This window comes from Haemaphysalis longicornis, unplaced genomic scaffold, assembly GCF_048455015.1.
Source record: "Haemaphysalis longicornis isolate Haplotype H1 unplaced genomic scaffold, Haemaphysalis longicornis Haplotype H1 scaffold_2, whole genome shotgun sequence".
NCBI classification, from domain to species: domain Eukaryota; kingdom Metazoa; phylum Arthropoda; class Arachnida; order Ixodida; family Ixodidae; genus Haemaphysalis; species Haemaphysalis longicornis.
Window position 1 is genome coordinate 160759925 of NW_027526295.1, and position 22740 is coordinate 160782664.

The window sequence follows — 22740 nt, forward strand, 5'->3', positions numbered from 1 at the left end:
GACGGGTACTACTACTCTCTCTTGTAAAGCATCTCGTTACGCCTCAAGAGCGTTCTGTTATTCCCCGCGAGACAGCGTGTTTTCGCTCCGCCTGCTACTAGCCCCCCCCCCCCCCCCCCCCCTATCCCCACGATGGTACTATAGGCAGTTACAAGCAAACAAAACAGGACAAGCCATTTTGAAACATGGAAAAGAAGAAAAAACAAGGTCAGACTTTATTTTTCAAAAAAATACCACAACAATCGGTTCATTGTGCAATTTCACACAAAAAGCAATTCATTTTGAATTAAAATATCACAGCATAAAAACGGTTCTTACTCCACATGCACACAGGAGACGTAACGCCTATTGAGGATACATCCAAGAAAAATTCACAAATAAAAATGCAGCAAAGCAATTGATAACACTGAAATACAAACATTAAATTAAGACAATAAAAATGACATTAACACCCACAAATAAAAAGGTACTGGCATTAGCACGAAAACGTCAGTAGAAATACAGCAGTGGGAAAATAGTTAACAGTATTAACATAAAACAAAGTGGCCTTAGTACATCAGTGAGTGCTTCACATGGACTGGAAAGCCAGCTCTTATTGAGGACACATCAAAAACATTTACAAATAAATTTTGCGAAACAAAAATCTTGGACTAAAACTATTCAGCGTGGATTACTATTAGCGCATTACAAGGTGCAATCAACACAAAGATACAAAGCCACTGACACGGGAACTTTGCAACAGATATATGTTGGTGGGACAATAGGAAACCACCGGAAACATTCCCACTGGGTTTTTTAGGCGGGTGGTTCTCAAATGAGGATGCGCTAGTAAGATTTAAAAAAGGCATAACTTGCTATTAAACACGTTCTAGCTGAATGCTTCATAATGTTGGTGGCGGCCTTCAGAACAGTACCGACCAGGGCACCGTGCTTGAGCCGAAGTAACGTCTACAGAAGCAAGAAGGTGCGCTTCCCCTTTGAAAACACAGACAGCAGCAATGGGAACTCATCCACGATGTCCAAGGATGTGAGCAGAAGTGTCTTGAATGCGACGGCCACTCCTGCTGACGCCTCGGGGATCTCGATATCTCTCAGGAAAAAAAAAATCTTCGGGCTAGTACCGTCTTCCCGTGGTTCCTGCATAGGAAGAAAGAGGGGGACAGCAAAGATAAGTTCAACAATGAAAAAAAAATTGACGAGTTTGACGACGTGATAGATTAGTTTTTGCGCCGAGTGAACGCATTGAACCCGTATTGGAATGCAATACTGCTTGGCGCAGTCACAAGTCTACATGCGAATGTGCGGTGACCTTGGATGCAGCCACGCTTATTGTGCCACTTGGTCAATGTCATGTCAGACAGCGCGCCCTACAGCTGTCTACCTACGCAATGCGCCCCAAACCCATTAGTGCTTACGTGTCCGTAGCTTCTATTGTTTACCCCGCTATCGTTCCCGGTATAAAAACATTTAACAAAATTTAAGTAAAGAGAACTCTTTTTGTAACGTTATAATCCCTGATTAATTTGCATAGGATTTTGCCCTCAGCCGACTGCAACGTACGGCCCATTATACGTTCACAAGTACAGCGTGTAAAAGTTGCTATGGCGCATATAGCTACTGTTTTTTTCATTCTCGAGTACGCTTCGTTGCATGCACGCTGCAGATCGCAACACCTGATGAGAACCAATAGGCTCGTTATTGAACGATCATCTGCAGAACGCTCGAACATTAAACCACACGCAGCGACGGCGACAACCGACGCGAAAAAAGTACCGTAATGGGTACAACAAACACTATGAGCGACAGCGACAAACGAAAAAAAAAATAATGCATTGCTGCCAATGCCATTCGTCGTCGTTGCTGCCGCTCGCTCGTGGGCTGCTTCTGGCCGGTATAAGCCCGCGACGGCGACGGCCCGTCGCCTGCCGCAGTTGCCGCCGTCAGCGGCCTGTGTAAAAAAATTTTGTCTGTGTCGCCCACAATACCTGTTTGCCGAACCCAATGAGTGAGTTTTCTCGCGTCGCTCATCGGCTTAGACGCATGTAGTTACCCCTTAACAGTCCCATCTCCGGCCATCCTGCCCTCAATCAAAACGCAAAAAACCTAAACCCTGTCAGGACAGCATTTCAGTCTGCTGCTGTACGCGCGGCGGTCACTAAAATCATTGTGATTTTAGTGACTGCCACGCGCTAGACGCGCTCCTATTACTCAGCCGATTGTACGAAATTCTTTGGAGTCGCGCAGGTAGCCACAGCTACTGCACGGCAGCCACTCTAACCCTAGCCGCCGAGTTACGAATACAGGGTAGCGCTGCGACTACTCGCGCGACCGTGCTTCTTACCTGCGAAAACATTCGGCTGGGATACCAACACTTCACGAATCAAAGGGATTGAAACGGTGCAAGACTCGACGCTGTTTGCACACGGGTACAAAAGCCGCCCTTCAAATCTAAGCAACGGTCAAAATGAGTGACGAAAACATTAGGGTTAGCCGCTTCCACGGACCGAAGCTAGAGAGCAACTCTCCTTCGCTAAATACACAAGATAAGAATACCAGGTTAACTAATGGCTTACCTCCACTTCCAGCCAGCATTTCTTCGTCCGGTAGATAAATCCATGGTCGTCATCCCAAGATCCCAAGCTTAAGGCGCGAAGCCTGCAAAGGCAGCGACTGCACACCGGCTGGTCCGGCGGCTTGCGCGCGCATTGCTACACAGTGCATATAGTTCCGGTATCGGCCTCTGCGCCGCCGCAGCTGTGATGTCCGTCCGAAATAAAAACTAGTTCCACGCATGCACGCACGCACGAACGAACTAATATACGGCTTGCTTATGTGTTCGTGATCTAACGCTGACGCACAGGCATGCAAGCAGTTAGCGAGCACGCGTCACACTGCGTTCAAGCAAGTATGACGATAAGGGCAGGTCAAACTTCCCATGTTGAGCAAGCCGTCCCCGAAGCTTCGGATAATTCTCGCGCCGAGAATGCTGGCGCCGAGAAGGCGAAAACGAAAACAGACACCGGCAGCCTGCCGAGGGGCCAAGCCCGGAGCACGAAACACCTGAAACCGCCACCGTCGCAGCGAACGCGGCCGGATGTTTAAACCAACGAGTGAGAGCTTTGGAGTCTTGCCTGGGGCGTGTCACGTGTGTGTGCTGTTCGCCGAGGAGAGTCGCCCCACGCCTGCGCACCGCGTGAGACGTTTTCTCCCCGTGCTCTTCTGTCCTGATCCACTGTAACCTCACTTTTCTCAATAATTATACCTTTAATTCTCAAAACCTAGTTTCTCCTATTCGATGCGAGCACGCGTCGTACTGTGTTCAAGCAAGCATGACGATAAGGGCAGGTCGAACTTCCCATGTTGGATGAAGCGTCTGTTTGAAAGTCCACTTCGTGCGTAGCACATGGTTTACAAAGCGCAGCCCTGTGTTCCGCGCTGGCGGGACATCACGGTCTGGCGCGATCAGTCGTCGCTCGCCCGGTTCTTGCGGGTGCACCGCCTGTGTCGGTTTTCACCGTAGACGCGAGATCGCGTGGCGGAAAATCCGCCGTGGTAGTACGCCGTATATTCGTCGGGCTGAGCTACGGAGACGCGGCGTCCACCGCCGCGCCCCCGCCGCTGGGACGCCCTCGGTGTAATCGGCGTAATCGCTGAAATCGGCGCGCAGTATTCTTTCCTCCGTGGTGCGCACCTTTTATGATGCATAGTCTGACAACTTTTTAAATGTCGATAACTAAGCCATTACAGAGGAAAAACAAAACAAAGAAACAAAACCAAATCGAGACATGCGTTTTTTTAGTTTTGTCAAGCTTGCTCCATTCATGTCACTGAACGCTGCGAGCAATCGTTACATGAATTCATATTCTTGCACGTTTAGAATACGCGGCGGAAGTACTCGGGGGCTTTTTACACAACTGCTTTATATAATATATACGTATGCAAATAAAACATCGCTGATGAGTTGGTGTGCGTAAATGGTAGGAGTGCCTCTCCATGCTTACTCCCGCACTTGACAAGAATGAAATTGCAATTTTACTCTTCGTACTGGAGAGAGGAGACGATGTGCAGCTTTACTCTTCACTGGTGCGGGAGCGGAACTGGGGCTGCACTCCGCCGCGCACGAGAAGAGTACGCTGTCAGTTTTGCTCTTCCTCCTCATGGGAGCGAACATTACGTCCAACTCCACGCAGCTTTCGAGGGGAGCGCGCCAACGCTTGCAGGAGTACAATGACTGTTGGACTCTTCAACTACTCCCCCGATTTCTTAGAGTGTGTGCTTGGCGAATACGGGGGTCCATTTCGCTTCCGTTTGGAGTTGACGGAGTATCGTCGACTCCGCTCGTGGGAGGTCGGGGTGCGGCGGTGGGTACTTTCGTCTGGTGTCGCGGTACCAGCTAGAATCTCACCGTATGTGAGGAGCGGCGTGGGTTTGGGGAGGGGCTGTGGACGGATCACTTTTTGAGATGCAGCAGGTATGCGCCGTCACCGAGAAGACCGCAGTTCGCGCTGCATTCAAATTTCCCATAATCGTCAGCCACTTTTTCTCTAAGAGAGAAACATATTTAATGGGCAAGTGAGGTCTCCGTATGTTGCGTAACGGGTGGCTTGTAGATAAATGCCGCGCAGTACCAAGGGATGAAGACCAGGTGGTTATAGTCCGTAAGACGAAAACGCAGGGAACTGGAGGCAATATCGCGCGACAGCTTCGTGCACCCGGGTATATCCCGGCTCAGGACTGCTTGTGTGAGACTTCTTTGAATAGACCTATGCGCGATAAAAGGCAGCCGTGGAAGGCGACGATGCATGAGGGGAGGGAATTGGGTGAGAGACGAAGTTTCCATAGGGGCTGAATTTTCTGCACTAACAAATAAGGTGTTGAAAATATTGGCCGGTGTGGAGATAAGCAGCATAGGATATCAAGGTGGCAATGATAGGGTGTACCACTTACGAAAGGTCTCTGCGGTGTGGCTAGCGTTGGCAAGGCATTGAAAATTTAAGCTGAGCTCTAGAGCGGGGGGAGGCTGGATAAGAAGAAGGTTGGAGTCAGGGCTTTGAGGCTGCCTTTCGCGGCTGCTTGTCATCTCCCGTTCTCGTTGCGTGTTGGCGACGCTAGGCGGCTGCACGGTGCCGGTTACTCTCGCTGAGCCTTCCTTTTCTATCGTAGTCGCTCGCAACGCCCCAGTTCATCTATCCCTACGAGGGGTCGGGTTTTACGGACGGTTTACTAATCAATCATTGATGACAGCGCTACTGCAGCGCTAAACAGTTCGATTTCGGGTTTGAGTGATTGACAGTGCGGGCGCCGCGAATGTGAAAGTTTGTGTACTGCCACTCCTCCTGCGTGCGCGCGCGTCGCGGAATTAGCTAGCTACTTCTTTTCTTATACAAAAGAGATACATTAAATAAATAAATAAATAAATAAATAAATAAATAAATAAATAAATAAATAAATAAATAAATAAATAAACTTGTCTTCTGTGGCGAGGCCAGATGCGCTAGAGAGCATTATTGAGAGGGAGGTAGCTAAGGAACGCTTCGCATTAGTCCCCATCACCATCACTAACGGCAGTGGCAATAAAATCATCACCACGGCAAGTAGACGGAGGACCTTCAAAAAACAAGACCGCAAGCCGTCTGCTTAAAATGAACACCGCTGACACCCTTGAAGCTCCGGCGGACGTTTTGATGCGTCTTCGAACGTTGACATGGAAATGCGGCGGTTCGAAGCGCCAAGGGAACCGGTCTCAACCAGCCTCGGCCAGATTCTTTCGCCGTGCACTGTGCGAGTGTTGTGGCGGGAAATCTGCGGACGCGTACGATAGCGCATGCATCCCTCGCTCTCGTGCCTGCGTCCTTCGGATAGCGTGCGCGGTGGGGCAGTGATCCAAATAAAGCCCGGCTCTTTGTTTGTGCGGCGGTTTAAACGGGTCGTCGTTCCCTGGTTTACCACGTTCCGGGGTCGGGGTGAGGCAACGGGCAACTGTGTACACGCGGCGAGGCGTGGACACGGTTGTCTTCCTCGCCCCAGTGTCTTCCGACACGTGGTATCGCGTATCTCGCGTGACCCAAGGCTCTCGAGGCCGACAACAACGGAACGTCGTTCACGCGGATGCGCCAATATTCACGTGCCGCCGGTGCTCTTCAGGGATGCGTGTGCGTTTGTTGAGCTCGGAGCAAGGGTCGTTAGAGGACGTATGAGGGACGACGGCCGGGATGCATACAGCAGAGTTTCACGCTCTGGACTATTGGGAGATATAAGGGACAATTATTTAATGAGACCGAATAGGTCAGCCCTGCATAATGCTGGGCTTGCTACTTGAGATGGTTGGTGAGCACGTAATGAGGGTTAAATGGTAAATTTAATACTACAAATAAGAAAACGAAAAACTACAGAAAATCCAACAGAAAAACGACAGAAAATTGAACAGAACGACAGAAACAGAACGACAGAAAACAGAAACGAACAGAAAAACGACAGAAAATCCATCAGACGGTCTTACGCACACGCATACACAAAAAAATGCGACAGAGGCAATCACAAGCTGGAGCAAATCCAGATTATCAAGGAAACGCACAAGGGCATTAAAAACCCCGCACCGCACTGTCTTAGCTGTTTCAGGGGCCTCAAAAGTCCTTCATGCTGAGATTTTCCGCCCATAGTATACTTAGCGCCGTCATTAGCGCTGAGTTGAAACGTGGACAAACACAGAACATGTGTTCAGCGTCCTCTCGTACACCGCACAGGGGACACAGAGGTGATGTCACCAGCCCGATCTTTTTAAAAAAAGCTTTTGGTATAGGCAACTTTGAGGCGCAGGCTATGCACACTCTGTTGGTGTGGAAAAACCATGAGGTGTTCAAAACGTACACTGCGGGTTGACAGCGTAAAGGGGGGCGTACTGCAGGTCCTGGTTCCGCCACTGCTGCAGTTGCATGCGCCGTATACGAACCTTGTTATGTAGCGTTACCGTGTTTTAACATCTATGCGTGTATGCCGTATTACCTCATGCACACCAGTGACCAGCTTCAATCGGCGCCAATGACCAACACATACAAGACCCACACACCCCGTTCCCACACACACATACACACGCACGCACAAACAAGCACACGAAAGATATGCGTATCCTCGGCTTATACCAGACATGAAAACGCAATGTTTCCCGTTGTTACCCTTATCCTATCTCGCTCTATTCTCTCATCTCGCTTAGAAGAAGTCGAGGCAGCGTCAATTTTTCGCTTACACTCTGTTCGTGCTGCTGGGCTCCTCATTTAAACGAATCGTCCAAAATTTAATCGTTAAAAGGCGGGTAAGCACATATTTGTTTTATGCAGCAATGAAATGAAGTTTCTGCTAAAATAGCATTCACCAGCGCATTGAATACACGCCGTTGTGTTTTACAAGAAAGAAAAAATAAAACATTAGTTCATATTACCAACTCTACAGAAAAAAAAAACATTTTTTGACCCCTAATAATATACCCCATAAAAATGCGTCAGAACTTCCCCCATTCATCCAACGATTACCCGCTGTACACAATAAGCTCCTGCCTTGATGGGGCGCTGTAAATGACAGAATCACCTCGTACGTGTTTTATACTGTTTATTTTCACAAAAAAATCACAAAAAAGATTAAGGGTATGGGGACAAAAGGTACACATAAGTTCCTGACTGAATACGAGTTCAATCATATGTTCTTTCATGCCCATTATGTACGCCCATTTGCGCTTTCGAAGAAGAGTATAGCAGTATTGTAAATAAATAAATAAAACAGCACAAATGAAGTAAGAGAGCGGAAGAACGCTGCCAGACGAGCGACAGGCAGGCAGGGAAACCCACCACCGTCACCTCTCCCATACGTGGCGGCATTGACGAGCAGCGGCGCATCGCGAAAGACTCAGATCGAAGCTATTCGAAAGCAAAGCGTCTCAGGCGGTCAAGAGGACACTCATGCTTTCACATTCAGAACCCATAAGAAGTGCTTAAAAGTACTCGGAGTTATTGAACGTTTAAAACTGGTTAGAAATCGGGTTACCACTGTCTGTGAGAACTTTTGTCTTCATTTTCATGGATGACAAAGCAATAGCGAGCCTTTTGCACACGCACACATACGGTGACTCTCAACTGAATCTCCGCTATGTGTAGTTCAGCGACCGAGTTTCACGCGGGTCCACTTGGGCCGCACCGATAAAAACCGCCATCCAGTTGAGGACACCACGTGGGCTGGGTCGCGCCGCGCTATAGCCCCCACGGAACGTCCACGTGTCGGCGTCTGTCGTCGAGGGTGGACACGCCTCTTGTTTGTTTGTTGTGGGCGCCATTGTTTGGGCGGCGGGCTCACAGTATATAAGCTCGCTGTTCTCAGCAAACACGAAAAGCGGTCACTTTTCCGTTTTAGACCCGGCAGTGCTTATCTGTATGTCTTTCATCGGCTAACACAGATCTTCTTCGGGACACGGCGTCATCAAGACACTGCGATTCTTGTATTAGCGGAAGGATACGGAAGGAACAACAATGCTCCGAAGCCACTAGAACTGCCTGCAGTTGCTGCATCCACAGAGAGTTGCCTTTGGTTAAACACACGAGTGAGAAGATATGTGTCACGACATCGACCGACAAGTTGTACTTTCTTATGTGCAGTAAAACTGAATCTTAGTGAACTTCGTGGGGACAACCAAAGAGTTCCGCGAAGAAAAGGTGCGCGCAGGTGAAATCAGCCTGCAATCAGGGTGATTAAGATAAGGACAGCCAAAGTGGTGCCATGACCATTTTTTGTTTGGGATGAAACTTTAATATTCTGTAGAACACGGTATCCTCGCCATGAAACTGGCATTATTTTAGTGAGAAACACCATAGTTGGTTTAATACAAAATGTTTAAAACGCGATCGGACAGGGCTACTTTCCACATTGCTTGGTGTGGCCTCTTTGGGAACCTGCAAAACAAAGCCAAAACTTTTCCAAACCTACATAATTTTTTTAGCCAAATATTTACAAACTTTACTGCCCGATTCTGAAAAATTGAATTGGCCATACTTATATTTTTGAGAAACTATTTCTCAAACTTAGTAGCACAAGCAATATCGTTCAAAAGTAACACTTCCAAAAATCTTTTTTTTACACGTCGGCGTAAAGGCTAAGCTTTTTATATTTTTAGACTTGTTTACCAGGGACTACTGAACCTTTAATATTCTGCCCATTGCTCTAGAAGAGAAAATTTTCAAAATACTACCTCGTAAAGTGCGACAAAAACCTAAAATCTGTGAAAGAGAGCCACCTTACGACGTCATTTAAAAAAAACGATGCTTATCAATACTCGCGATATTTACACAAACTCGCACTCAATAACTGAGTATTCTAAGAAGCTAGAAATGCATTGCATTTTTTATTGTTTTAACTTGGCAAAATGAGGTCACATTCAACACATTTTTTAATGTCCAATCAACAGTTGAGTAGCAGCTCGCAGTGGAAAAATAGTTATGGCTGTTTTCACAGATTTTGTAGAAATAAACTGACTGATATAAAGAAAACTGATCAGAGTAGTAACATATACCCATTGTTCATTTTGTTAGTTGTGGAAGGCATTAAAATAATTCTCAGGTTTTTCAGCTTGTCTCTTCTACCAGAGCAAGGTTGACAATTTAACAATATATTCCGTTAACGCCTGGCCTTGGCTGTGTCAGAAACCCATATTTTTTGTTTCTGAGGCTGCATAACCGGCCTTACTAGTATTTTACCCATTTACAAGCAAGTAACCAAGCTCATGGTACTGAGAATGTTTCACATGTGATCTTCGTGGTCAGGGGTGTATTTCCATTTCACCTGGTACATGCGAAGTTCTAACTGCAAAAAACTTCGTCTTTCAACTGTCCGCCTTTGAGGCTCCCGGTGATGCGAAATGGATTTGCTTTATAAAAAAAAATTAGTTCTTAAAAAGATAACTTTTATCGCACTACAAAACCTGCCTGCTTGTACTTTGGACTCTTCAATGTTAACGGGAAGGTGCAACTTTCTGCTTCCAAGTACCTTCAAAGTGTCGACAGCACTGGTCAGATCCTTCACTTGTGCTGTAAATACTGCCCGACGAAGGTAAAGGATACCACTGACAGCAGAGGCAAATAAGTGCGTTCACGTGTGTCGACCACTATCTGCGCTATTTCAGTCTTGACTCGGCCCATGCAGGCTTGGGGTTGGTGAAAGTCAAGCGACTGCTTGAAGAGCATGCATACGCTCTAATAACGTATATAAGGGATGGTGGTGAAGCCCATTTTAAGGCCAAACATCAGTTCCTCGACATGCAGAGCAGCGAATGCATGGTGACAAAGCGACCTTTCTCTGCAACCGTACATGACAAAAGTGCATACGGCGGTGTGGGTGGTCTCGTGTGAACCAGCAAGCTGCTATGCATAATTTGCGTTGACCTTCCAGCGAAGACACACAAAGTGCGAAACAGTTCTCGGACAGCATCCTGGAAAAGTGAAGAATTCCGTCATGCTGTATCTTGACGATGCCAAACTCGCCACATTTGGAGAGAACAAAGAAGACCAAAGCAAAAATGTTACGGAGGCAGTGGCGTCGGAACTATTTTTTTCCCTGGGGGAGCCAAAATTATGCTACCGTAAACATTATCATCATCATCATCATCATCAATTATATTAACATTATCGTTGTTTTTTAAATACCTCGTAATTTACTTTCTTTGAGTACTTCTGCAGGGTCTGTACAGTGCTGCTACAATGACTAGTATGCATAAATAATCGCAATTGGCCCATCAACATAAAAGCAAATCATATCCAGTCAAATATTCACTGAGTCACGACGACTGTGCCCTCTACACGAGGCAACAGTAGCACCCACGATTCCGCACCTTTTTATTTATCAATGCAAAAGAGCTGTACACATCAAAATAAAAAAATAAAATTAGCAAAAGAAACACATACTTACAGCACATTCATATACATGCGTCCTAACCACGAACATACTTCGAGACCTGCACATTCATGCCACAAAATGAAGGCTTACACGAAGAATATTGGCAAACCAAGTGAGTTAAATATACAGGTCAGTTGAAGAAAGAAGTTATGTTATGCTTTAACGTGGACATATAGATTGAACCATGCGCGTTTTATTATCAGAGTACGTGCATGCACAACTGATGATTTGTTTTAATTTTGTTCAGAGTATTTCTGATTGTCTGGTGCACCATTATATTAGGAAATGTTTTAGTAGTATGATACGGATACATTCATATTTCGTAATATATAGTCGCACTGCTGATATCTATCCTGAGACCTTGTTAAACTGTGAGTTTTTATGCTATTGGGGCAAGCCGCTTAGGGAACCACGGTTTTCCAACAAATCTGAACTGGTTAGCGTGAAAAATTATTGGCCATACTGTCCAGTGGAGCTGGCTGGTATCATGATTGTACGAGCGGAATACAGAAGGCAGAGCCAATATACCACCGATCCTTTGATTGATACCGCAGGCATGGAATATTTGGGCGGGGAGAGTAGCTTTTCAAATTCTTCATACGAAGTCGTTTCAACTATAAATCTTCCGAAAACGGGTAACGCCGAAATCACTATTTTTTCATATCTGAGGCCACTCATAAGGGCGAAAAATACCGTCTGATCCTTAGCCTTTTAAATGCAGAGCATTTCAGTAACTCACGATGTCACCCGCGTTGACGTCCATAGGCGTCCGTAGTCGTAGTCCGCACCCCCCCCCCTACACTATATAAAAAAAATACTATCCGGCGCCTGGTTTCGATCCCTCGACCCTGCGGGCGGAACGCAATGTACATGGTGCTCTACCCACTGCGCCACAAAGCCGACACAGAATGGGAGGCTACGAACGCGCCTTATATCCTTGACTCATTCAAATTACTGCTGACTAGCGCTCTATCGTCAGCAGTTGTCACAAGTGCAAGAACATTAACGTAACGCAAACTACTTAACGTCGTGCGCCCCCGGAAATGCTCTGCATTTGATCGTGCCCCTCGCGAGGGGGATGTTTCACTGCGTCGCCATGCGAACAGTTTGCCATTATAGTTTCCGCCCGCTCCGGTCGGTGTCGCCACGGTTCAAACCACGGCAGGGGAGCTGCGCGGGCGTTCGTTGATCGGCGTGCGTTCCGGCGTGGTGGTTTGATGTTCCGCTTACTTTCATAAGAACCAACCCAACGAGCATTCCTAACTAAATGAACGCTGGTGCTACCTTTACTACACATTTAAATATAAATTTTACCGTGCAAGCAGGTCGGTTTAAACGCATATGTACATTACATTGTAACACGGTACAGCAACTCAGCCGGGTACTTGTTTTACTTTTGTAATAACCTTTACTGAGAAAACGTCGTCTAAGTGCACTTCACAAAACTCAATATGAATGTGAGGACACCTTATTTGCATTTAACAAATAAACCTAACTTTTCTGGAGCCATCTGAGGCTCAGCACAAGTCTTCAGGTGCTTCTTGACTGGAGGAACCGTGCTCCCCCATTTGTACATTAGGGGGAGCCGTCGCTCCCCCTGCACCCCCTGTTTTGACGCCCCTGTATGCAGGTACTCGGCATCCCGTTTTCTCACAGAAATAGTGAAATCAAACGAAAGCAATATTAAATTGCAACACAATTGCAACGCGAAAGCAACACAATATTAAAGTTTCATGTTGAACAAAAAATGGTCGTGGCACCACTTTGGCGTTCCTTACCTTACCACACCCAACAGCCTTTCAGAATATCAGGGGGAACTTGAGACGTTTAAGAGTAACTGGAAACGTTTATTCCTCACCACTGAAGGTATTGATTTCATTTTAGCAGCATGAAATACTACGTTGACGTGCTCCACACCGACACGTTGTGCACAGCCACTCATGTTCAGCGTTTGTTGTATCTTGACTTTAAGAGAAATCAGCTTGGAACAGAGGGAGCGAGGACAGGAGAGAGGGAGAGGGGGCGAAAGATGTTCAATGTGCCCAGCGATGTCAACCAAGCTAAAAATTTGCTAGCTACACCTGATGAAATGTGGTGACAATGAGGATGAAAATGGTTATGATATTCGTGAATTTGATCCGCATGCATTTGTACAGCTATTTATAGTGTCCAGTCAAGACCTGTGTTTCGCAGGTACCTAAAAAAGCTTTTATCGCGCATGAGGCCCTTTTAGGGTATGTCAATGTCAACATCGCATTACTCGCTGTGAAATCGTGCAGCAAGAATTGCTTGTTTTGTCAAGAACGTCGGCGCTAACACTTTATGGGTTCTGGCTCCAGCAGTGATTACATTGCCGACAAATATAGTACGTGAGTAGCGGTAAAAACCGTGTACGACTTCGCTTGCGAGCCCAGACGAACCACAAAGCCGAGAACTCGAATCTACCCATTCTCCCTTTCAAATTGAGCTAATGGTGAAAGGTGAAGTATTTTTAAAAGACACGAGAAATGAGAAATAGAGCTGTTTCGGAAAAAAAAACGTTACCAACCAGAAATTTTGAGTAACATTTATTTGAAATCAAGTGCCTTGCGTGCAGTGCTGTTCAGACAGGTGATTTAAGAACAGTTTTCAAGTCGTCGACTAGGATGCGTTGCTGGGATTGTTGGTTCGAATGTATTTTGGAAAGGTTGAGGCGCAAAAGTAAATGTTCAAAGGAATAGACAAGACAGGCGCCAAGATGCGGGAGAGGTGTCTATCCTGTCCATTCTTGTGAACGCATTCACTTTACTTCTAAGTGACCACAGCGACGTGATACGGAACACCAGGAATTTCCTCCTGCAAGGACGCTTCCGCCCAGTCCGCTATAGGCACGAGCTAAATGATTCTTCTGCTCAGCTCTAAATTAAATCATCGTAGGAAGTGATGCGTAAGTTTCCGCAGAAACACAACCGCGCACAGCACAAAGCCTAGCGTTTCAGTGCTTCTGCAGAGCATGCAGTGCAAAGCAACCACCTTGCGTCTTTCTTCTTTCTTTTTTTTCTTCTTCTGAGAGCAAGCTTCATAATTCACATGTTGGCTGAACGTCCTGCTTCCACGCGGAGCCCTTGCGGGAAGTGGCGCACTTCGACGGCGCGATTGGGTCAAGGAAACAAATAAGGCCAAGCGTCAGTGAGCGACGAAGAACGTCGCTCGTGATTTCTCCGCCGTTGCAACGCTCACGCATAATCGCTGCGCGCCCCGGAGTTCAGCTCCTGAAGGTAGCCGTGAAACTCGGAAGTCCGGCCGGAGGAGGAAGCGTTGCAGCAAGCGGACGTCTCCTGTTTCCGCGCCTGTCCTTCTCTGGGTTTCCTCTCGGCCCTCCGTTCGGGGCGAGTTTCCCTGGTGCCTCTTTTCATACTTTTCTGGCTTGAAGGCAACTTCAGTTTCTTTTCACTGAAGGTGTGAGGAGAAGCACGAGACTTAACTACGTAATTTATTTACGAAGCAGCAACAGCTTCAACATGATTGATTGATTGATTGATTGAGAAATGGCAATGTTGAAGATTTCAGGAATATGTCTTATTTAAGACTGCTTAGCAATCTCGTGGGCTGTGAACTGTTGCGCATTCAAGTAAATCGACGCCCATCCATCAGTGTGTGTCCGCGCATATATATATATATATATATATATATATATATATATATATATATATATATATATATATATATATATATATATATATATATATATATATATATATATATATATTCCTGCCGGGTGGGATCCGAACCCACGACCTCCACGTGGGTTCGGATCCCACCCGGCGGGCATTTTTTCTCTACTTTCTTTCTTTCTTTCCAAATTCGTTATTTGTTTCAATTACCTACCACATCCTCCCCTTTGTTCCCGAGGTTTTCTTGACTGCCAAAACCCATTTCTAGCTTATATATATATATATATATATATATATATATATATATATATATATATATATATATATATATATATATATATATATATATATATATATATATATATATATATATACAAGTGTGTGTGCGTGCGTGTGCGTGCGTGCGTGCGTGCGTGCGCGTATTCTAGGCAGTCAGTGTGACGTGACGACTTGGAGGCGGCACCTCCGGCGAATAACTAAAGCAAAATGATCACGTTTGCAACACGTTCGCAACGTTTGTGGTCATTTACTATTTAAAGTAACAGCTGGCAAAGCATCTCCTGCATGCAGCGAGAAAAGAAACACTCAGTTCCCATTGCCGGTAATTGCTTGAACAAGCGCCTGCGAAAATATTAATAAAAAGAATGATAACAATAACGACCAGTCCCCAAAACGCGAAAGTTAAAATTTGAATGACCAGAGCAGATTCACTGTTCCCGATGATATGCAACTATATTCAAAGAAGAAGAAGAAGAAAAGACTAGATGCAAAAGAAAAAGAAATAGAGCACGCAAGCAAGCAAGCAAGAAAGAAAGAAAGAAAGAAAGGAAGAAAGAAAGAGAGAAAAAAAAAGAAACTCCAACCTGCCTCAGATCAGACAGCCACGTGTTGACCCCTTTCACGTCATTCGGCGTCAGAAAATGGAATATCTCGAATTAGCAACTGTGACGACCTCCAGACGTAACATCCTGACGCAACAACGGGTGAATTATTCATGTTTCGTCCTGCACCAACCAGTCCGCGCGATTAAACGCGGCCTCTAAATACGTAGCCTTTTCGCCACGCTCTCCTTACTATACCTCTCGTTTCTGGCGCAGCACCTGCACGGGCTTTCGACAACGGCAGTTTTACCCGCTAAACGACGCTTCTTTCGACAGCCGCAGGTTTACCTTTCTTTTTTGTGCCCGTCTCTTCCGCACAGCGCTTGACGTCCGCTCCTTTCACGTGACGGAAAACCCGCTCGTATAAACCAAGCACGCGCTTGCGCGCTATGATTGCTGAGCTTGAATTGAATTTCAATGCGGTGTGATGAACAGGCATGGGCTCATCGAAAGTTTTCGCATGAAAAAGTCGCTTTGCAGTAGGGGAAAGTAATGAAGGAGAGGAAATCAGCCGTGTGGATAAGTTTTAGAACAAGTTCTCCTTTTTGTATCTTCTTTCTCGCGCTGCCTTTATATCGTTCCAAGTAGTGTCACTACATAAGGTTACAGAGTATCGGCACTCTTTTCTCCTATTGTTCTGTGCCGCCGTCGTGATCATTGGCCAGTTCGCATCAAGTTACACTTGTTTACACTTGTTTACACTTGTTTACACTGCGACGGTTGATGGGCACCGCCATTTTGATGCTTATGCGTTTTCTGTCGGTCAACTGTGGTAGCCTGAGCTTGGCCTCCATGCTCTGCGGCTGCGCGCCTCTGCTTTCGTTCCGAATGCAAATCAAAGATAACGCCCTTCTCAGCGTTTCAGCTGCAGAAGTGTATCCGAAGATGCCGAGTTTCTGCGTCTTCGGCAGTGTTGTTTACGAATGAACTCGTCAAATTTAGCGGTGAGGCCACAGAACCGGCAATCTGGCAACACTGGCAAACAACAAAATGGCCGCCGTTGCTCACTTGCGGGCCGCAGTGACGGTACTCTGTATCTAATCTAGTGACTCTAGTTCCAAGTGCAAAGCAGCTGCCATCTTTGGGGCACGTTTGTTCATAAAGTGCGCATGTATAGATTAATAAAACAAGTTAAAAGTTGAACAACTGCGACTACCGGGTGTTCAGTGCTTCCATCTATCTTTCGCGCAGCCTAATTGCAAGCATCCCTCGATACCACGCTTCTCGTTTATATTATCCATTTTTCCGGCCTTCCACCCGTTGCCTTGCCGTTAGCTCCGAGTAATCCGTGTCAGCCTGTGCGCGCTATAAATATTGCATATCACAGTCCGAGGGCCTATAGTAGAACCGGCATGCCGCAATGATGCACGGTGCAGTTCCCGTATGGGGGCTTATCATCGAGTCAATCTCGCTGCGCTTGAGTTGATCGTACGCTTGACGGTTGTACGCTATGCACTACTATTCACATCATCTATTTTCTTTTTTTTTTTTCTGTTGGGAAACGTGTTCCTCATCTTCCGCAATGGGGCAGTAGCGAAGGGTAGGGTCAGGTCACGTAATCAGGAGGCAAACCCACACGATTCTCCTCCTCATCGACGCCTTCCTCCCTTGGCTCGCGCTGCCAGTTTTGGACGATGTTTGCGTAGCCGCTGTTGCGCTTCACTTTGCGCCGCAGACATGGCTAACGTATCATTAGAAAGCAGAAGTCTTCTAGTTTCCGATATCTCTAACCGGTATATTTTAGCTGGTCTTTGGCTTTAGAAGAGGAAGCCAAATTCCAAGCGCGAAAAATCCTACTTTTGCTTCGCCTGCGTCGGCATTTGCAATAATTGCGGAAAACTATTCGACGTAATACCATGCGGTTTGGTATGCGCTTAAAATACATGCGATGCACATATTTACGGTGGGATTTCTCGTTTCAGCGAATAGATTTTGTTATACGGCTGTTGGAAAATAGCTGAAACAGCGGAACTTCATTTGCAGTAAACATTTACCCAGCTTCATGCAGAGCAATGCGTTTTTGTATGGGCGTTGCCAGCATATGTATTTATATACTAGTCAACTTTTGCTGCATATGGTTAGCGGTTTTTAAGAGATTGTATCTATATTTAGCAATTTACATACACACATGGACCCTGGTTTTCAAGTTTGGTGCAGCCCTGTTAAAGAGGCACCCACAATATTTTCAGACCAAGCTTGACGAACTCCTTGAAGTGCGTAGGATGAATTATTGTGCTGTAATATTTATAAAACTTATAAACGTATCGGTAAACTGGATGATTTTTTCCACCCCGCCGAAAGGGCGCAAATACGCTCACTTACCTATAAACACGGAAATCCTCAAAGGGCGTTTTTTTGGAATATAACGTCTATGTACTTACATTAACGCGTAAACACACAATTAACACTTCTTTATTACTGCAGTAACAATTTTATAGCAGCTGTAGCGACGCAGTGACGTGTGGCGCCATCTCATGGCAGAGTTTTGAAACAACACTCTTAACAAAAAAGGTCGTAAAAAGGTAGTAACGGCCGTATTTACTAACTCCTTACGACCCTTACTACCCCGCGGTTTTGTACGTAGGCTCTGGCACTAACAACGGCATGGTTAGTAAATTAACTGAGTGTAGGAAGTGGTAGCACTAGATTAAGGTCGTGCTTGTGACTAGGTTGTGCATGGCCAGTTAGTAAACGCATGTAGCTCAGAAGAGTGCTATTGCTGGGACTTTACTAGTGGGGGTAGTGGTGCTTACTGCCTGCTTCGGTTAGTAATTTTGACAAGTGCTACATTTACTACCTCCAGTTACTAAGTACCTAGTGTATACTGGGACAAGTAACTTGTTAGTATTCCATTAGTGAATGCTCCGACCTTTTTTTTAAGAGTGAAGTTTTGCAGTTTCGGCTTTCGCCCAGCGTGACGCGGCCTAACAAGTTTTATACTTTTGCTTTTGAAGAAAGGGCAACGCTGCTAAAGTGGCAGAAAGACTCACACACCGGAGGGTGTGAATCAATTCGCTATGCCACAGCTCTTCTCAAATCCTTTGAAACCGCCAGCATCAGAGAAGAACAAATCCGCCAGCCAGGCCACGTCGCGAGAGGACCAGGCTCCCATTCAGAGGGACCTTTCAAGGAAGAGAAAGGAAGGGTGTGTCGTAGATAGGGGAGATGACTGGATGAATTGGGGACGGCATTGTGGAAGGGAGTGTGGGGTGCTGTGTTTGTATGCTTGGCAGTGTGGCCTTTTCTTTATTTTACATATACATGCCGAGCAAGGCTGCGAGAACCTGGCCCATGTACAGCGGGATCCCTCTTTTTTCTGAAGTGAAACAAAACATTCTGTATACCGTGTTGTTCTCGCAATCTCCTGCGCTAGTAGCATTCCTCTTTTTCAATGCACCCTCCAACTCAAGAATATGTGGTTGAGCATGCACGAGCTAAGAAAGAACGAGCAACGAGGACGGGCACCGACTCGAAACAGGAGCTTGTCATAGTTATATTACAATCACATTTGAAAAGAAAAAAAAAATGTATTCACTGTAAATGCTAATGCGTTATTCTGCCATCCTATTAAAGGGACTATACAGTGCAAACAGATCAAAGAAACGTATAAAGGGCTTTAGTTGGTGGTGCCGTATGTTTCAATCATGTTTATTAGTAGTATTTTGATGGGTGTGTTCTGGTGTCGATCGAGAAGCTAACATTGCCGCCGTCCAGCTGTCGAGGGTGTGGTCGATGAACGAGCAAGGGGCAAAAGGACGTGGAACAACCCCACGCAACCTTACCTTTTAAACCCCCCCCCCCTCACACACACACACACACAAGAAAAAAAAAACATCGTCGCGTGTCGCTAAGAGTCGGGCCCTCAAACTAGGCCGATATCGTTTCACCCGACGTCCTACTCGCCCTTCGTCTATTTTGTTGCATTTTTATTTGAAGCTTGCCTTGACATATGCCGCCTTGCTAACCACATCAGCAAGACTGACATGAAATCATGCAAGTACTTGGACGACTACAATGAAATTCTTGCAGAAATGCAATGTTTTCATTTGGTCCGCTTAAAAAATAACCTCTCTACAGCATATGTGCCGAAGAGTCCATTGAAAAAAGGACACACGAATTAATCCGACACAGCGCGGTCTGGTCGAGGCGTATAAACATTTGGTATTTCCAGGGGGTCCTGACACTTTATCGAACGCCGTTTTATCGACGGTCGTTTTATCGAAACCATTTTATCGAAAGTGTTTTTCCCGGCATTTTTGTGTAACAAAATTTGCAGTACGTTTTTAGTTCCCTCCTCGCTATGTAACTTGTCAATCTTGTCTCCACAGCGAGCCTATTTAACAGAATTTGTAGTCTTTGTACTAGTTGTCTTTTATTTCCTGCGTGTTTTTTTTTGTAATTCGCAAAATTTGCCTCGAAATTTTTTTATTCTGTTCATTGCGCAGGTGGAACTGCTATAACGAATCACCTTGTGTCTCTGGTCCCCCTCTTATCTGAAGCATATCACGGCGTTTTGGCGTATAGAGAATGCCTCGATATGCTTCGTACGTCTTTGTATACACCGCTTTTGTGTCGACACACAATCTAACTATTTCACCGCGTATTTTCTACATCAGTAAGGCACTTCTTAGCCCTTGTGGGTCCAATGTCAAAAATCTAACTGGACGCTAGCAAAAGTCTCTCCCGATTTCTACACTCGCAATTCTTATTGGGCACTGAGTTCAGTTGCTAAGAGTAACGTTACCAAGCCTTGTCCTACTGTTCTCGATGCCTTGTTTAGAACTAAGTATAAAAAAGTTAGTTACAAAATTAGTCACCATACTACAGGCTTGGTCGTTTTCATCTCTCCCCCCCTCGTTGCACCCCAGCATGTCTGGGGTTTTTAGCACATAACCTTTTACCTTTTTATCATACCGCATAAAAAACTGTAAAATCAAAATGGTAAACATCAAAAATAAAGAAATAGTGAAGGTCTACTCAATACAGCGCCGTCATCCGATTATCTGGAAGTTTAATAAACACGTATCGTATATTACTGCTAAGGCCCTTTCTGCGCTCTACTCTCTCAAACGCTCCCTGAAATCAGCTTCATCTGAGACCAAACTACTTGCCTACATTTCCTTAGTACGCTCTATACTAGAATACGGGATAATAAGCTGGTTCCCACACACTAAAACGTGCGTAGAAAAAATTAGAAAGTGTTCAGAGAAAAGCCGTTTGGTTTATTATCAACAAGTACCGACGCCACGACTCTCCCACAAAGCTTCTCGCCCGTGCTGGCCTCCCAACTATCAGCAGTCGCGCTAGAATCCTGCGCCTAAAATTTCTATTGGTTCTTTTAAATGATGGACTGAGGATTGAAAAAAACTCATTTCTTAACACCGTCTAATACCAGAAGCACTAGAGCGAAACACAGCTGACATTTAGCAGAATATAGATTCCACACAGACACATTCAAGTACTCATTTTTTTTCCCAAGCAATCAGAGATTGGAACGCGTTACCCGATAACGTGGTTGCATGCAGAACCCTTGACGCTTTTATGTCGGCAGTATCAAGCCTGGACCATGTCTGAGCTGTGCCCGTATAACTTATCTGTTGTGGTTTTCAATCTGTCATTTTTGTGCGCATGTGAATGTGCGTGTTCTTTATACCGTTCACCCGTTGTCATCTTTATCCCCCAGGATGAAGTTTGGTTCACAAAAATGGTATATTGTGTAATCTTGAATAGTGTACTGCCGCAGCTTTCCTGCATGGTTCTTATTTTCATGTTTTACGTTTCTCTTCTGCAAATAGATTATTGTAAACGCGAAGTGTGCTTTGAATTTCTTTCTGGTATGTGCTATGTCATTGCTCTGTTTTAAACGCGAAGTGTGCTACGAAAGTTTAATTGACGTGTGCTATGCCATTGTTCTGGATGTATCACCCAATTCCTGCAAAAGCCTCCACTAAGAGGCTAGCAGTATGTTCTATATAAAAAATAATAAATAAAATAAAAATGTAAAATTGAAAAGAAATTGAGAACAAGCAAACAAAATCTATTATGGCCCATGCAATTAGCTGAACAAAGCACACAAAAAACCAACAAAATGCGCTATCTGGTCTGGCGTCTTCCTCCAAGGCCACCAAGCAGGCGTAGGGTTGGTGAATCGAAGGAGGGGTGCAAGATTGTTCACGCATTAGTATAGAATGATACGAAATCCTGTATTTGTTTATTTCAGCATGATTAACGAACGAAGAAATTGTGACGAGAAGGGCAATTGTCCAGTTGCCTTAGGTTACGAGTATTAATAGTGCGAAATGACCTATGACGACTTGTCCTGCTTGACGAGTTCACCTATGAGGAGTTGGCTGTAACGGGTTCCCTTGTGACGAGTTTTCCTAGACTCTACCACCTCTGTTAGGGTCTCACTTTCACTGCCGGTACCCCGCTGTTACATTCATATAGCACTAATTTTTCAAAAGTTCTTAGTACGATATTTCTCCAGATGCAAACAATGTGGCCATATGGCCCGAGCAGGAGTCGAATGCAAACCACATGACTAAAAAAATTGGGGGAGGACAAGACTTTTAATCACGTAATGATGAACCATGGTGCAAGGAATATATTTGGCAACACCAACCTAAATACACCGATACACATCTAAGGAGGGTGTAGGAGTGTCCCGGGACAAATGGTTCCGGAACAAATGGTCTGAACTTCAAAGTTAGGAATAAATGGCCCCGGAACAAATGGTCCCGGGCACCTCTTCGGGCAAGATGATTCCACAAAATCTTACGGTGGCTTAAATTTGTTGCATCTTGCTGGACTGTTGTATCGCCTTCTCACACAAAAACTGTCAGTAAACTATCGGTTCAGTTTAGTATGCATTTTTGTGCAAATGCAAGTGCATGGTGTAACACAGTTGGCCTGTTTTTGATATTTTTATTTGTGTTTCCGGCGTTAATTTCCGGCTTTTCCTTTCATTCTTCGTTAGTTGTAGATGGTTGAAGATGTTTTTTTATTTCTTTAGTTGTTTCTAATGTTTTTTTTTTATTTTTTAAATTTCTTTGGTATTGTATTTATCAGAATTCCGCACACTTATCTCTATGTACGCTATTATAACTATTTAACCGTTACATCCGCTAATTATATGTTTTTGTGCGAATGCAGTGAGCTACATGGTCCCAGTTATGGGGGTACTCGGTAAATAATATTCAAATTAAAATAATACCCTTTTATTCCTCCAAATCAGGTGAAAAATCGGAATATTGCTCATTGTGCGTTTGAATATGCAG

At 45.2% G+C, this 22740-nt stretch overlaps 1 long non-coding RNA gene across 1 annotated transcript; it reads right to left on the bottom strand.

The window, feature by feature from the left end:
- Nucleotides 1-202: 202 nt before the first annotated feature.
- Nucleotides 203-2963, bottom strand: LOC144169401 (uncharacterized). The gene is made up of 2 exons (XR_013322440.1): nt 2574-2963; nt 203-1137 (listed from the first exon to the last, which is right to left on the bottom strand). It is a non-coding gene; the product is annotated as an uncharacterized LOC144169401 (long non-coding RNA).
- Between the last annotated feature and the right edge of the window lie 19777 nt (nt 2964-22740).